The following is a 16,459-nucleotide window of genomic DNA, read 5'->3' as shown; positions in this document are numbered from 1 at the left end:
ACAGAGCAAATGTTTATTCCATCAATTCATATAAAATGTGAAACAATAACGATAGGTGTTCTGAAAACTCATTCGATGCCAATGTGCACCAACTGATAACGGGAGAATTGAAATTCTGCTAATTTATATCACATATGAACTTTATATGACTATATGTAAAATCGTAAAAAGAACGACAAATCGTCATATCACGAACTTGACCTCCTGCTTTAATTATTTTATATTGTCAAAACAATTTAAAACGAAACGTAGAAAATGAATTGTCCTAGCAATTTTCACGCGTTTTTGTAACCTAATATAGAATGTACGTACTTAGATTTTAAAATTCATAAAAATGATTAATCATTTGTTTGTAACATACCATACTAATAAAATTTGAACAATATCGTTTCTACAATAATTTAAACATTCAATTTATTGTTCACTACTCTTTAAACAAATCTTGACTTACCCATGCATAACAACTTTTGTAAATCTTGCCTTTCAATAGCGTGTACAGTTATATTTAGCTGTAAAATGTTTATTTTTATTTCTTTCATTCTCGATGTTTTAAGAAATGAAGACGACCATTCAAGCAGTTTTACTACATGTACATTAATTGTTGTCAGATGAATTTGCAAATTTATTCTTTTTTTTTTAGACGGAAGTTACTAATCGGAAATCTAAATGCAACATAAAACAGATACAAAGTTATATTATATAGCTCATTGTGAAGATATGCGTCATCTTATTTTACTTAATATAAAGCCTCCAACGCCTTATTGTAAATAGCCGCCAATTTTAATTTGCCATGCCAATATGTGGCAAAAACAGCAAGTACTTCTGTACATGCTATCTTAAAAATTCTTTCGCAAAAGTAAAATACTTCAAATTCTCATGCACGCCATACTTTTCAATTTGATTTTATGCCACCAACAAAGCAGCAGTCAACATTAAAAACTTAACTTTCCCATGGGAAATGCTATTTTCCCATAGGAATGCGGTCTTTTCCCATGGGAAAATAACTTTCCCATGGGAAGAACATGTGATAAATTTTCCATGGGAAAATGGATTTCCCATGGGAATTTCCCATGGGAAATATATTTGTTTCTTAAAATGATAAATCATTATCTTTTAAACTTATTCTACACTAGGCACATCATAACATGACTTTGGAAAAAGTTATTTGTCATTTTATCATTTTACAAATTTTCCCATGGGAAACCGTTCCCATATTTTGGCCATGGGAGGACGTTCCTATGGGAATCATTTCCTATGGGAAGACTTTTAAAATATTCCCATGGGAAATATTTCCTACAGGATATATTTCCCATGGGAAATATTACCGACGGGAATGAATTCCGGTGGGAATATTTGATATAAAATAAGTCATGTGTACAATTTTCTACAGAAAATACTTTATAAGAAACTGAATATTCTAAACTGAATAATACCTTTTTAGATATGGAAGTCGTCGATACTATCGTTTAAACTGGCATCAAATTGGAATTCTAACACGATCCGATTTATTTTCCTATTAAACAAAGAAGGCAGAAAACAGTTATACAAAAATCACTGTTCTGACGTCACAATTATTACGTCATGGCGTCAAACGGCATAGCGGCGCGCTGGAAAAGAAACCGATTGACGTGCAAATATTTAATGAATGTCGTCAGAGATGTACTTAAAAATCCTTGGTAACGTGTTAGAATCGAAATAATATATCTCATTCAGTGATTTGCTCTTGGATAAATCATTGTTTGTCGTTCAGATGCGTATTATCACTCGGGCTGCGCCCTCATGATATAATTCCTTCGCATCTGAATTCCAAACAAAGATTTATTCAGCGACAAATCACTGAATGAGATATATTATTACTTAGATAGAGTATGTCAAATGGGAAATAGAGAATGGTCTTCAGTCTTCTACAGGCGATATTTCTTTTCACATTTAATTTAAATACAGTAACTGCAAAATTACATCTAAACCACACTGCTGTAATCTGGAGTTACTACTCATACTAACCCTAATAATGCTGGACACGATTGAGTCTACCTTTGCGGCCAGTGTAAATCATGATGAACTTGCACACCCGTGCAGTCTGATCATGATCTGCACTGTTCGCCATTCAGCCGGTATCCTTTTGTAAGCACCCCGTTTAACAGTTCATTGTACTGTCCAAACTAAAAGATGGACAAGTTCATTATAGAAATTCAGCAGGGTAAGGGCTAAAATAGAGTTTAATATTCTCTCTCTTCTTTGTACGTTTTAATGTCAAAAAATCTCAAAAAAGTGAATAAAAAAAACACTAGCTTTAATTTAAATCCTAAAATGAAAAAAGTGTTCATTAATCGTTCTGTCTCATGACGCTACTTCATCAAATAGCTCCTGCAATAGCTTCTGCGCTGGTACTAGAGTGGTTTTCTAATCATATTCATTATGCATATTTCCTATAACCCCTTTCTGTGTTTAGCGTACAATTAAAACACTGTGAAACTACAAAAAAATACTGACAAAGGCTCTATTGAGTATCATCCTTCATCAAACTCCTGTTCGTTTTTTTTTTATCGTAGTAGTGGCCGAGTCTGCACTGTGACAAGGTCGTGCAACAGCACAGTCACGATTAAAACAAATCCACATTAATGCTGGTTTGCTGTCATTATCACATATGAAAATATAATATTTATATTTATACGCAGATGGTGTACTGAATTAAATCTAAAAAGATATTGCTAATCTAAAATCTTCTATTAAATATGTGTAAATTGTTGTTATTATAATCTGAAACATACTTATTTCGTTCACAAAAGTACTACGTTTGTAGTGTGCGGTCAGTTTGTTTTGTTTTGTTTTTTATCTCTAAATAACACGGAATACATTTTTTTCGGAGATTACATATTATTTATGCCCAATAAAGAATCAATGTATTCCATATATCGAGGCTTCACAATCAATCTTGAGTTCTTAAATATTTATAAGAAATGAAGCTCAGCATATTCGGCCGAGTTTTGGTAGCGACAAAATGCGATGCAAGGGTACATATGATTAGTTAAGGATCACGGGTTGAAACGTATTTTTTTTATTTTTTAAGTCAGGGGCTGTGCTCATTTTTACATAATGCACAAAAGAGATAGAGATAAAAGGAGGGAATGTCTTCTATAAAAATGGTGGGGGAGGGGATTTGGAACTCCCCTGCCGAGATATAGTTTTCGTATAAAAACAACCAAAATGTAGATTCCTGGGCGTTTGGAAAGGGCCTCATACGACGCTTCCTATGCGATATATTGTTGTCGGAGGGATAACCCACTGAGAGTTTTAAAGCACGAAAATGTTGAATTCTGTTAAACGAAGTATAACTGTGAGAATGGCACGTGGGTCCTCCACCTAGGTTTGTTATTTTTTAAACATCCTGCATAAAAATAAATTGTGAATTCTGTGCGTGTTTTAGGGGTCTTAGATATATTTTTCTTGCACACCGGACTGGCCCTTCCGGTGATATTACCCATGCCGGCAAAACCCATCTGGCACCCCGCATGCCAGATGACTCTCGTGCTGTTAATGACAACCAGTGGTTCATGAACTGATAATATATTGTTTATGTTAAAATACGAAAAAAGCAGGTACTTCTCTCCGTTCCTGATAGTATATATCTCGATTCACAATACGTTAGATTACCATAAGAACATAAAGTTATGCTACAAACGCTAAAACTTAAGTGGAATTTTGTTATTGTGCGTAACGCAAAACATCATGACATCACTTCTACTTACGGACGTTAATTTCCCGCGCTCTACTATAAGAAAGAGTGGTACAAAGAAAATATTTCTACCTGTTATTTGTAAAATACGGTAAGTAAGAAAAATAATCCGCCAGAATAAAATGCTAACATGTCGACGATATGCACGAAAAAAATTCAGTCATATCTTTACGAATCGGATGGAAATATCCGTCCCTCGGCCATCTGCGCATGGGCAGTAATTCGGCAAGCCTCATTACCGCCCAATGCGCAGGTGCCATTGAGACGGATATTTCTATCCGATTCGTAAACACATGACAGATATTATTATTCCTACACACTGGACTGGCGTTTCCGGTGATTTCCCTCATGCCGGCAAAACCTATCTGGCACCCCCACCCACTCCCTATGCCAGATGACTCTCGTGCTGTTAATGACAACCAGTGGTTCATGCATTGACAATATATTGTTTATGTAAAGTACGAAAAGAGCAGGTACCTTGATAGTTTCTCTCCATTCCTTATAGTATATTTCTCGATTCAAAATACGTTCGTTTACCGTAAGAACATAAAGTTACGCAATAAACGATAAAACTAAAGTGAAACTTTGTTATTGTACGTAACGCAAAACGTCATGACGTCACTTCTGCCTACGGACGTTAATTTCCCGCGCTTTGTGTTCATTCTCTACTATAAGAAAGAGTGCTACGTAGACCTAAGTATTTCTACATGTTATTTGTAAAATACGGTATGCAAGAAAAATAATCTGCCAGAATAAAATGCTAGAATGTATACGATATGCAAGCCTCATTACCGTCCAATGCGCAGGTGCCGTCGGGACGGATATTTCTATCTGATTCGTAAACACATGGCAGATTATTATTATTCCGACACAAAAAGTTTTCTTCTTTTTAAAGGTGATGGGTTTCGAGAGTCCACCACAAATATCTTTGAAACACAGCGTATAAGAATTGTAGAATGTGGCCGGGGGCTTACTCGAATAATTTTCTAAAAACTGAATTCTCCAACGTTAAATTTAGATTTTTATTTTTGGTGTATATATGCGAGTGGTGTTCTGGGGTCCTCCCCGGAAAACGCATGGAAATGGTTGGTTCTGTGTGTTAAGATGTATATATAAGATAAATATATCATTTACTCTGAACTGAAGCTTCCTCCGCAAAAAGGTATACAATGTCATGTATCATATTTTATCTACATATATAAATGCGAATGATTTTCTCGAAATATTTATCGCGGATTTTGGTGTTTTTCTTCATTTGTATACGACGTATTATGAGAACACCTGCGGCGGGCGGGCTGCTCGAAAGGTTGTTCACTATCTAACTTGAGCAGTTCTTATCGAGTGTTCACCCACCAAACTTGGTAAGAATGTTCACATCTCGGGCAAGTTCGATAATCAGCCGAATTGTCTCAGTAGTTCTGGAGGTACCCCACTTTAATTGCTTAAAATTGCAAGTATTGAGATCAGTTCTTATCTAATATCCACCAAACTTGGTCAGGATGCTGATTTGCAATATATCTCGGCCAAGGTTGATAACCAGTCAGATCATTTCAGTAGCTCTGGAGCTATGCCCCTCGAATAACTCAAAATTGCGAATATTGACAGTTGACAGCAATATAAACAAAAAATAACCTAAATTATATATTTTGTAACCATGGTGATAGTAATCCTAACCTTTAGTCAGCATATTGTGCGTATTATATTCTAAATGGGTGCGGACATACAAAGAATTGCGCAATTTTGCCGCGCTCCAATTGATAATAGCTATTTGCAATAAATTGAGGGACATAACTCCGCTTTCACTGAGTGGTCTGGGACGTAATACCCCATGTGCGCAACTTCACATGCTGATAAATATTTCTATGACCGAAGATGGAATAGTTTTTGCTGAGCATAAATACATGTATAGCTTTTTTCAATAAATTAAGGGACAAAACTCCGCTTTCATTGAGTGGTCTGGGACGTAAAACCCAAGTTGCACAACTTAACATGTTGAAAAAATATTTTTGTAATGTTTCATACCTAAGTTGGAATAAACAAGGGCCATAACTCTGCTTTCCCTGGGCAGAGCCGGACGAAAAAACCCGGGTGCACAAATTTACATGCTAATGTTTATACCTGTAATGTTGCATGACTGTAGGTGGAATCGCATATCACAAATTTACTGGACATACTGACGTCCGTGTGGACGTACGGGCGGACGGACGGGCGAAATATAGAAGGAGTACGCAATTTTGTATTCCTATCACGCTGTCTCACAAGTAATCGTAGCAAAGTTAAAGTATCCGGCTGAGAATCTGTATTCTCTGGCTGAGGATCGGTACACTTTATCTGAGGATCAAGAGAATATGTACGCTCTGGCGCTAAACTTTCAGTATTCTCTGGCGAAGGATCTGTTCTCTCTGGCACTGAATCAGTATTCTCTGGCGCTAAATATTCAGTATTCTCTGGCGAAGGATCTGCGCTTTCTAGCGCTAAATATTCAGTATTCTCTGGCGAAGGATCTGCGCTCTCTAGCGCTAAATATTCAGTATTCTCTGGCGAAGGATCTGCCCTCTCTAGCGCTAAATAGTCAGTATTCTCTGGCGAAGGATCAGCGCTCTCTAGCACTAAATATTCAGTATTCTCTGGCGAAGGATCTGCACTCTCTAGAGCTAAATATTCAGTATTCTCTGGCGAAGGATCTGCTCTCTGGCGCTAAATATTCAGTATTCTCTGGCGAAGGATCTGCGCTGCGTAGCTATGACTGTTTCCAGTCAAACTAATCAATCGTAGGCCCAGCGAGATTTGAATTTTGAGACCCGTTGCCAGATACAGGTCGGTGCCTGGATTGATTCCATATGATATAGTAAAATGGGGACCTTAATTCAAGGCCCGGGTGTTAGTTTTGGAACATGTCTGGGTCTTGGCTGGAGTATTTTATTGTTTTTTGTAATGTTTTAATTGTTGTATTCACCTTAAATTGTGTCTAAATTGCCAAAATAATGAATAGATTTTGAGATATATAATTAAATTTATTAAACATTGTCATCTAGGGTAACAACCGCGATTACCTTTCGTACACTCATGAAACGCTAGAGGAAAACTGCCGCTAACCATGAACCTTATCTATACTCTTAAGTTTTATTTTATTAATATTATAACTTTAACCACTTTAAAACTTTAACAACACCTTTAAAAAGACAATTTATATACGTCCGATTTTTGTCAGTAGAGAGGTTATAGATTACTCGCCACGCCTACTGCACGATAAATATGCTTACTCTATATGCGCTAAATATTCAATGTATTTAAACGATACTGTTTTACTCTATGTTTTTAAAATGCTGCCATTTTGTCATTTTTTAATGTTTTTCCGATCTGTTTTTTGCACTTGCTAGTCTAAAGTCTATATTTAATGGTAATTTCAGTATTATTTTCTTTACTCCTTATATAAAAGAGTTATTTACGATCGTGCTGTATGAAATTTTACAGTTGGTTTTATCAAAATTCGTCCGTTTTTATGTGATTTTGCTTATTTTTATTTTATTATCTTACTAAAAATGCTCTAGCATTATAGCTATATATGTTCTTTAGCGGTACTGGAAATTTGGAGCAAAACTATGAATTAATAAATGTTTTACACGCGAATCCTGTGTATCTGACGTCTAAATTACGCGTGAAAATTTTTACTTAAAATTTATCTGTTTACCTGTTGTTTGTTTACCATTGTCTGTTTCCGTCGGTTCGTTTACTGGTCATCATTACTACTGGATTTTCCTATGGTGGCGTCTTTCTAATACCTGTTTTCTCGGACTGGGTCTTGCTTATGCCACCATAGGTCCCTTCCACATATATACACTGCTGGCCTAACTTTAATTTAATTTAGTCGATTTTGTTGTTTCCGTTATCATGATTTTATTTCAGTTGTTATAAAGTCTATATAAAAAAGTTAAAATTGAATAAAATTTGGTTAAAACTGTTTAAGCTAGCTAAAATTTGATAAAAATTGATAAAATCAGAAACAGCCTTTGCCGAAAAACGAAAACACAAAGACTCTTATTTCTGATTTTTATTTTGCCTAAAGTTTTAATAAAAATTAGTTATAAAAATATATTTAAAACTAATTTAGTAAAAACAGGTGACCATCCTTGCCGAAATGTAAGGTGGTTGCAAAGATATGTCTCCTAGTTTTAAAATCATTGTCTAAAATTAGCCTAGTTATGGCTTAAAAATACGTATATGTTTAAAATCAAAATAATTTAAAAGATCCTGGTTGGTAAGAAAGTATTTGGCCTTTTGATTATAATATATAGAACAATAAAAATAACATTTGTATATACACATTTTAACTAACTAAAATTTAAATTAATATAATAGAAATTATTTTATAGATGAAAAGAGCGCTATAAAAATCTGGTAAATAATAATAATAATAATAATAATAATAAATTATAATATTAAATTATAATATTAAAAACTCTTTCGGGCTTTTTTTTTTTTTTTTTTTTGATATGCTCCAGAAACAGTCGGCTCCTGTTACTATGTTGTTTCTAAAATTAATTCTTACTATTCATAGTTGTGACCCGACCCTAGCAACTTTAATAGATAGCGCCTTTCACCCTGAGGATATATCGCTTGTATTGACCGCACCAGTGCCTTACATGGTATCCCCAGACGGGGTGCATATACTAGCTCAACCCCCCTGATTATTGACGCCATCTCTTTTGAAAGAAGTTTAGGATTTTGATATGTTTATACACGTTTCCACCGAGATTATATTGACCGCACCAGTGCCGTTAAGCCTTACATGGTACCCCCAGACGGGGGATTCAACCCCCCTGGTACTTTGTGATATTAAATTAAGGCCAAAGTTTTAAAATTAGTTGTCTGGACAAAATCTCACCTATTTCGTATTTCTTTCTTTTTCTTATTTTAAGGTGTTATCAGTAGTCGCACAGTGAGGTTTAAAGGCACTGGCACCAGACCTTACCAAAAAAAAAAAAGAACATATTAGGTATCAGGATGTTAATGCTATATTTCTTAAGGCACCATCGAAACTTAATTACTGGCACAGTATTGTTATGGAATACACGTGAATTGGTTGTTATTTCTAATATTTTCATTGAAAACTGAAAAGGGTCTGTGACGTAAACCGCTTATTTATGATATTAAACGGCCGTTCCGAGTTTATTGGAAGATTTTATTGCCGCTGATGTCCGGGTTCGATTCCCAATTTCATCCTTCCTGGACACCATTTTTAGATGAAATGAATTTGATATAGGTGTATTATTTTTATGCTTTATAAAGATGAAAAAGATATTTTGTCTGCCTTAGTCAGATTATGGAGAGGAGATGATAGTCCTGGAGAATTTATACACCCCACCTTCCGCAAAAGAAATATATATTTGTCATATCGTTTATCTATTATCATTTTTTAATTTTTATTTTATTTTATTTTATTTTATTTTGAAAAAAAAAATGAATTTGAACATATTCACAATTTCGTTTCGAAGTGTATATGTCGAATACTGAAAAAAAATGTAAGTTATTATTTAATGATCATGATGATTTACACTAAAAATTTAACTGGAATTTCATCTTAAATTTAAAAGCCATATAGCGTATAAATACCGAAGCCGGTATGGAAGATAAGATCAAGCCTGCGCTAATTAGAGGACCCTCAATTTTCAATATACAACATGATCACAAGCACCGCATGCGGTATAGCACCGGATAATGGCCGCGTGTCAGCCACAGGGCGCCTGTTCGAAATTAAACATTTTGCAAAATGCGAAACAAGGATTCGTTCGTTGCTTTTTTTTTATCTGTGTGTGTACTACATATACCTTTTCATTCGTTCTTTATATTTTTCTACGTGCTTATCTGTTCCCTTTGTTCTCAACGGAATGAAATACAATTGTTTTAAATTTCTAGACGATACGCACTCAGACGGTAGTAAAGACTCTGAATATTTGATTTGACTCTAAGGCGGAAAAAATCATGCTGCTCCACCCCGTATTTAGTTCGACATGGTATCCGAGACGAACCGGGGTACTATGGTAGACATCTGGTTTGCGAGAATGTCGGAATCAAGTTTGACAATTTCTAACAGTTGTTTTCTTCTTTAAATTGTTGAAACTCAGAAACTCAAATGTCAGTATATTCCTATTAGCGCGAATTTAGTGGGAATGAAGATTTTCGGTATAATAATTATATATCAGTTTTGACTGATTCTGATTATACAACTTTTTAAAACTAAATCTCACAAAGCAATGCGGCATTCTTCGAACGTAAATACAGCTTACACGCACATGACTTTCAGTGAAAACTAGAGAATGCACAAATTGCTTAGAAGGAATATTGCCAATACTTTGTACGTAAAGAAAGAAATGACATGGATGCGACAGAAAAAAAAAAACTCTCTCTGATTAGATTTCTTTTTGTATAATATATGTTATATAAATGGCATGCTTTATAACAACATTAATTGAAAATCATTCATTTTCTTCAATTAAAATTCTGAGACATGAGGTTAAATAGCATTGCAGCTATATACGCATTCCACAGTGCGACTTCATACATATATCACAGAATTACCGACATTTTTTCAGCATCTGCATGCCTCGGGGCAATACATACCTTTTTTGAAAAATTATGTAATGATCTCGGAGATGCGACAGAGATAGATCACAGAATATTGACAAGAGCCCATCGCACATGTACACTCGTTTACTTTTCTTTTTGTTGTTTCCATGCTCTAATTGTCTGTCGGTATTTTTAGTTAAGATGCAATTTATAAGTCTTCGGCAAAATGTTGAGTAAATTGCCCCCTTATCAAAGTATGTCGTTATATTTTTTATATGTATTCAATTTAATATGGATAGCTGAAAACGAGAAGTACTACATTACAAATCAATAAACGAGCATATTTTTGAGGATTTCAGGAGTTCTGATATCATATTAATTTCTAGCTCGGCTCTTATTGAATTAAAAATGAATTGTCGAATTTGATAACATTTGTAGATTATAAACCCGAAATTATCTTAAATGAATAAGAAATAGTATGTCGTCCTTAAATCTTTATATCTAATATATCCACTATCTGAGGATGTTCATTGTTTATTTATTATTTGTGAAGTAGCTAGAGTATCATTTCTCTCCGGTATTAATATTTCATAGATCTAAGAGGTGTCTGTTCATGTATTATAATAAGATGATAGTGTCACTTATGATGTAACAAATGTATTATACAAAGTCGTCTGTAATACCATCTCGTTTTGATCTCGCGAGATAAAGGTTGGCGGTGTTGTGCGAACTTACTGATTTGTAAAGCATATCATAATTCTTTATCTTGTATTCTACGCTTTAGATTAAATTTAAAATGCTTGAGAAAGCCATTAGTAATTCGAAATACCGTATCAGTATTATATATGTATAAAACTAGTGTATATATAAAATTGTCACATACATTTCTGTATAGAAAAGCATACGCATTTTAAGATATTTGAATAATGTACTATTTTATCATGCTGTACGTATGAAAAAAACCATAAATAAACTATCTGACTTTAATCATCTAATTTATTAAGGACGAAGCGCAGCAAGTTAAAACATTTTTTCCAGCTAAGCAATTTTATCACCATTAATGAGTTGGATGCATTCTTTTTTCTCCGTAACAAATTTTAAGTCCGTTTATCCTCTTTTTTGAAAGAGTTTATTAGAAATGGTGTAAATAGCGCATTGTAATGATTAAAATGTTCGAGCCTTGTTCCGGGCCTAAAGAAAATTGCGTTTTCATCTTTTGTTTTTCGAATAAATAAGTTTTGAAAGCTATGGTTTGAGAATGTATGACTGCAATCAAGGACTTTAATATATACGTCAATTCTTGTCTTTGCGATTTTGTTATATCCCACAAAGTAATAAAAAGGTATCGTTCTAAAAAAACAAATCAATTCCTTTATTGACTTTTAACATAGTCATGAATATTACTGTGTGATTGAATCTAGCTATATACTTGAAATAATGTTGGAAAACGGCGTTCAACTCCAAACAATGATGTGATAAATATTGTGCAGCAAATATGGCATGTATTTTACACATAGATAACTGTTCAAAAAATCATATTTCCTTTTGTTTAGTAAATTAACGTAAATTAAATATTCAATATATATTGCATAGTTTGCGTACAATGTGAAGTCAGGACCTGCCATGATCAGTGATCCAAAACCATTTCTAACTTGTCATTGGTCTAAATGTTTGAAGGGCGGGTACTAACCTCCAGTATCTGATAAGAATATTGATTTTTTTATAGTGGGCGGGCTTAACAGCTACTATTTATCGATTCGCGCATAATTTATCAGATATTAGAGGTACCGAAATACAATTGTAGTTTCAATTTTCATAGTTCTATTCGCTATCTTTTTTAATTAGATCAATCTTAAGGTCATAAATTTAATATTTATATATATACAAACTGTTTAGAGGTATTTTACGGCTTTTATATACGTTAGACGGCTTTTATATACGTTATATACGTTATAAATGATATAGTAACGAAAATTCATAATTTATGTATTAAGTTAACTTCTATGTTCTCTTTTAACATTTTTAATAATTATAGTAACTAGTATTACTAGTAGTAACAGTAGTAGTAGTAGTAATAATAATAATAATAATAATAAAAATTATTATTATTATTATTATTATTATTATCATCATAATCATACATCTTTATTTATAAATTGTAGCACAGGAAGATATAAATCAGTACAAAGTACAAGTCATACATCTTATTTTTAAATATGGTCTTCTGAATAACGGCAACAACCCAATACAATTTACACTATCACATAACCTAATTAAAATAACATTCATTCTTAGATATTTATACAATCAATAAGTCAGGCATAATTATATTATAATGGCATAGTGATAATTAAGCTGATATTAACATAGAGATTCTTTAGACGGTCAACTGTAAGACATACTTTTCATATTTATTTTCTAATGTTGGAGTGAATTACATTTGATATCTAATTCAGAATGTAAATTTGTTGAAATATGACAGGTAGGCGAATGTTGAAGTTACTGTAATGTAATGTATACATGGTTTTCAGCTGCGATCTTATAGAGTTGCACATCGAAATGTCAGCACGGTACTGCCTCTGTTACCAGACTCTCAAGATTCCAGACGACAACCATTTATTTTTGCATTTTAAAATGTGATTCAAATGCAAGTTCAAAGGAGCGAACCCACTTGGATTTCTACGGAATAATACACTATCAGTAAAAATGTTACATAAATAATGTCTTTCTGAGTCAATGTTTTAAAAACATATCAATACTGAACATTTTTTATAAGTACCATTTAGGTATGTAGACTAAGAGAGTCATATAGGAAAATAAAAATGCCTGTGTCTATTCGCAGAACTATTAAGAAAAACAACGTGTAAATTCAGATAATGAAATAGACTGCTATGGTATTGATGTAAAGGGTAGCTGTAAACATTTACTTTTTATAGCTTGAAAATTATGAATATATTTATCGATTATCGATCTGCAGTTACAGACGTATCACTCAAAACGAACACGATGCACTACCACACGTACTGGGAATCAAATACTGACACTAAAACGTTAAGGAAAGACTCATTTTATAGGATGCTTTCCAGGTCCGGTTCCAGAAAAATAAGGGGCGCCAGCATGTCATAGGCGGGATATGAAAGGGTACCCCCCAACTCTCTCCTGAATTTATTTGAAATTAAGGTATGAAATGGTGGCTTCTGGTGCATTTGGATCTCAATTTTAAGTGCAACACTATTAAGTATACTTAACCCCTCAACCGACTTGGGTAGGAGGAGGACACGAGCCTTCTGGGACCGGCCCTGGATCCGAATCTGTTTTCACTGATTGCCATTCATTACCAACTTTTAGTAACATCTCGAAACCAATAAAGCGGGACAGATCTACCTATCATAAAAATCAATAAAACCAATAATCCAATATCATCGCTACCGGACGAATTCGTTGATTTCCGTACTAACTGTTGTTGTTGTAGTAACATGGGGTGGGGGGGGGGGAGGAGGTCATTATCTGATGCATTACATATTATACATAGAACACATAGATTTACTTTCTTTCCAATACATGAAACATCATGCTAACGTATATCTATGTACAGAAAAGAAATATTTACGCACAAGAAACTGTCTGTAAATAAAATAAATATTCAAGAATATGAATGTTTTATCTAAAATAGTTAGAAAGCGTATATACTTCCTCTATACGCGCTATCTTTCACATATTATGAACATTAGAATATAAGCTTTTGTTTCTAAAATATTTTCAAAATTCTGAATCACTAACGTTTTTCGATTTTCATCGTTAAAGGTAGTAAAAACAACAAATTCTCATGTATTTCCATAACATAAAGTTTGTCAGTAATTAGTTTTGAAGCCTTCATAAGAAATATAGCTTTTTTTTCAAGATATCTAAAAAGTATTTTTGTTGTCGAACGATCTGGAAGCCGGTCGCTTTAAAGAAAAAGAAGTATAGAAATAAGACTTATACTTTTAAAAGGAAATACTTAACCATGCTGGACACGATTTGTTCTTCCTTTGCAATCAGTGTAGATCATGATGAGCCTGCACATCCGTGCAGACTGATCATGATCTGCACTGTCTGCCATTCAGCCAGTAACTTTTTGGTATGCAACCCCTTTCATAATTAATAGTACTGTCCAAATTGAAAGATAGACAAGTTCATTATTGTAATTTAGCATGGTAAGGATTAAGTTTCTTATATCGTGCCTAAATAGAAATATGATATTTGCGTGACTTGAATAAGTACTGCTGACAAATACTACTACTATAGTATACTTTAACTATAAATATATTGTTACAGAGGGAAAAAAAACACATTAAATAACAATAACTTCATCAATATCTCAATTTTAGAATAGCAGACTTAACTAAGTAATAACGTAAGATTTTCGTGAAATTTGGGCCAGGATCTTTACTCAGTAAATATGTACGGAACAACTCTATTAACGATGTGAATTCTAAATTTGTACTGATTCTTCCTACTGTCATACGATTCATAAAATAAGGGTAAAAATCGTAAAAAAAATCCTGAAAGAAAGGGAAAAGACTATATAAAGACAGAAGAAAGTGAAAGACATATATTACAACGCAAAAACCATAAAAATACCTATCACTTATAGTATGTGGGGTAACATATCTTTTATGACCCGCCTTGAAACAACACTGACCGGATATTTTTTACCCCTAGGCAATATTGTAATACACAATAAAAGTCAAAGGGTAATTTTAAGATATTTGTTACAATTAAATTATTTTATGCTTAATGTGATTGTGTGCAATCTTAAGACTAAAACAAATAATAGATATCGCATTTTTTTAAAACGAATGATTAAAGAATGTACCAAAAACACGCATTAATTTAAGAATACAGAATAATATATACAAAGTAGGTTCGGAAAGAAGCAGAATTATCAGTTCATCAAGGCTATCTTTCAAATTAAAGTTTGGTCATATTATAAATAACAGAAAATGATTTTTTTTTGTTTCAAAATTATTAAAAAATCCCATATGAAGAAAAAAAGATGACCGCGTCGGAGATCGGACCCGGACCGCCGCGGCAATAAAAAAGTCTCCAGATCGTTCAGCAAAAAGTAATATAGGTATCTGGAAATTAATCATCGCTATATTTCTTAAGAATGCTTTAAAACTCAATTACTGACAGACTATATTTTACGGAAACACATTAGAATTAGTTGCTTTAGGTATTTTTTGCGATGAAAATTAAAAGCATTTGTATATTAAATGCGAACTGGACACTAAATCCTCCATAGCGTTATTTTAAACGACAGCGGATCTAGGTTTCGGCGTTTCTGAGTTCAACAATTAATTTGTTTTAATTTGTCTAATTACAATCTCAGTTGATTTTTTTTTGTCAATGTGAAGTTGCCTACAATTCATAGGCTTTGAGCTATAACAATTTGTACCGACAAAGTAAGACTAGCAGACGACAATATTTTCCGTAACAGCTTCCGAGTACTTACGGATAACGGCGGAAAAAGCCGACAGCTATTCACGTGCGCACGACATCGACATCTTATCTCCTGCGCACGACACTTTATCTCCTGTCATGGCCCTAACTTTATGGCAGCTCGTTTGACAGATGCTAAAGACATTGAAACTAAAATAAATGCATGTGTTTGCAGATCCACGCGAGTTTTAGTCAATTCTGGTGACGGATTTTTACCAAATTTGAATAGTGATGAACTGATGGTATAATAAACACATGTACATGTACATAGTATAGTACACTTTGTATTAAGTTTCTTTTGCGCTGGTTCGGTGATATTTTGGAATCTTGCAGTTAATATTTCAATATGATTATGGATGTTAAAGGGGGATGTTGCTAGCGGTTGGTGGTCATAGCATGTGGCTTATTATCAGGTTATTATGAATCATCGGTTCATATGTTTTATTACCCAGTGACTACTGGAAGCAAACATGATCATCCATTTCCAGCTTGACCATCTGGCCTGCTGTGATTATCTATCAGTCAGAAATATGTGTTATACATGTATACTATATATTTGCAATGAAAAACAAAAGTACATTGATATACTAACTTGTCAAAGTAGCCGGTATGTACCCAGCCAGAACGCATGTCAGTGAATTATTTCCTTCTTTATAAAGTACCCCTAAAAGG

At 33.7% G+C, this 16,459-nt stretch overlaps 1 protein-coding gene across 1 annotated transcript in view; it reads left to right on the top strand.

The window, feature by feature from the left end:
• Positions 1-16,459, top strand: part of LOC123523235 (uncharacterized) — a 183,594-nt gene that overhangs the window by 5,936 nt on the left and 161,199 nt on the right. The window lies entirely within an intron of this gene.

Source organism: Mercenaria mercenaria, chromosome 1, assembly GCF_021730395.1.
Source record: "Mercenaria mercenaria strain notata chromosome 1, MADL_Memer_1, whole genome shotgun sequence".
In the NCBI taxonomy this organism is placed as follows: domain Eukaryota; kingdom Metazoa; phylum Mollusca; class Bivalvia; order Venerida; family Veneridae; genus Mercenaria; species Mercenaria mercenaria.
Note: the sequence above shows the minus strand (reverse complement) of the source record. Positions and strands in the feature narration are given on the sequence as shown.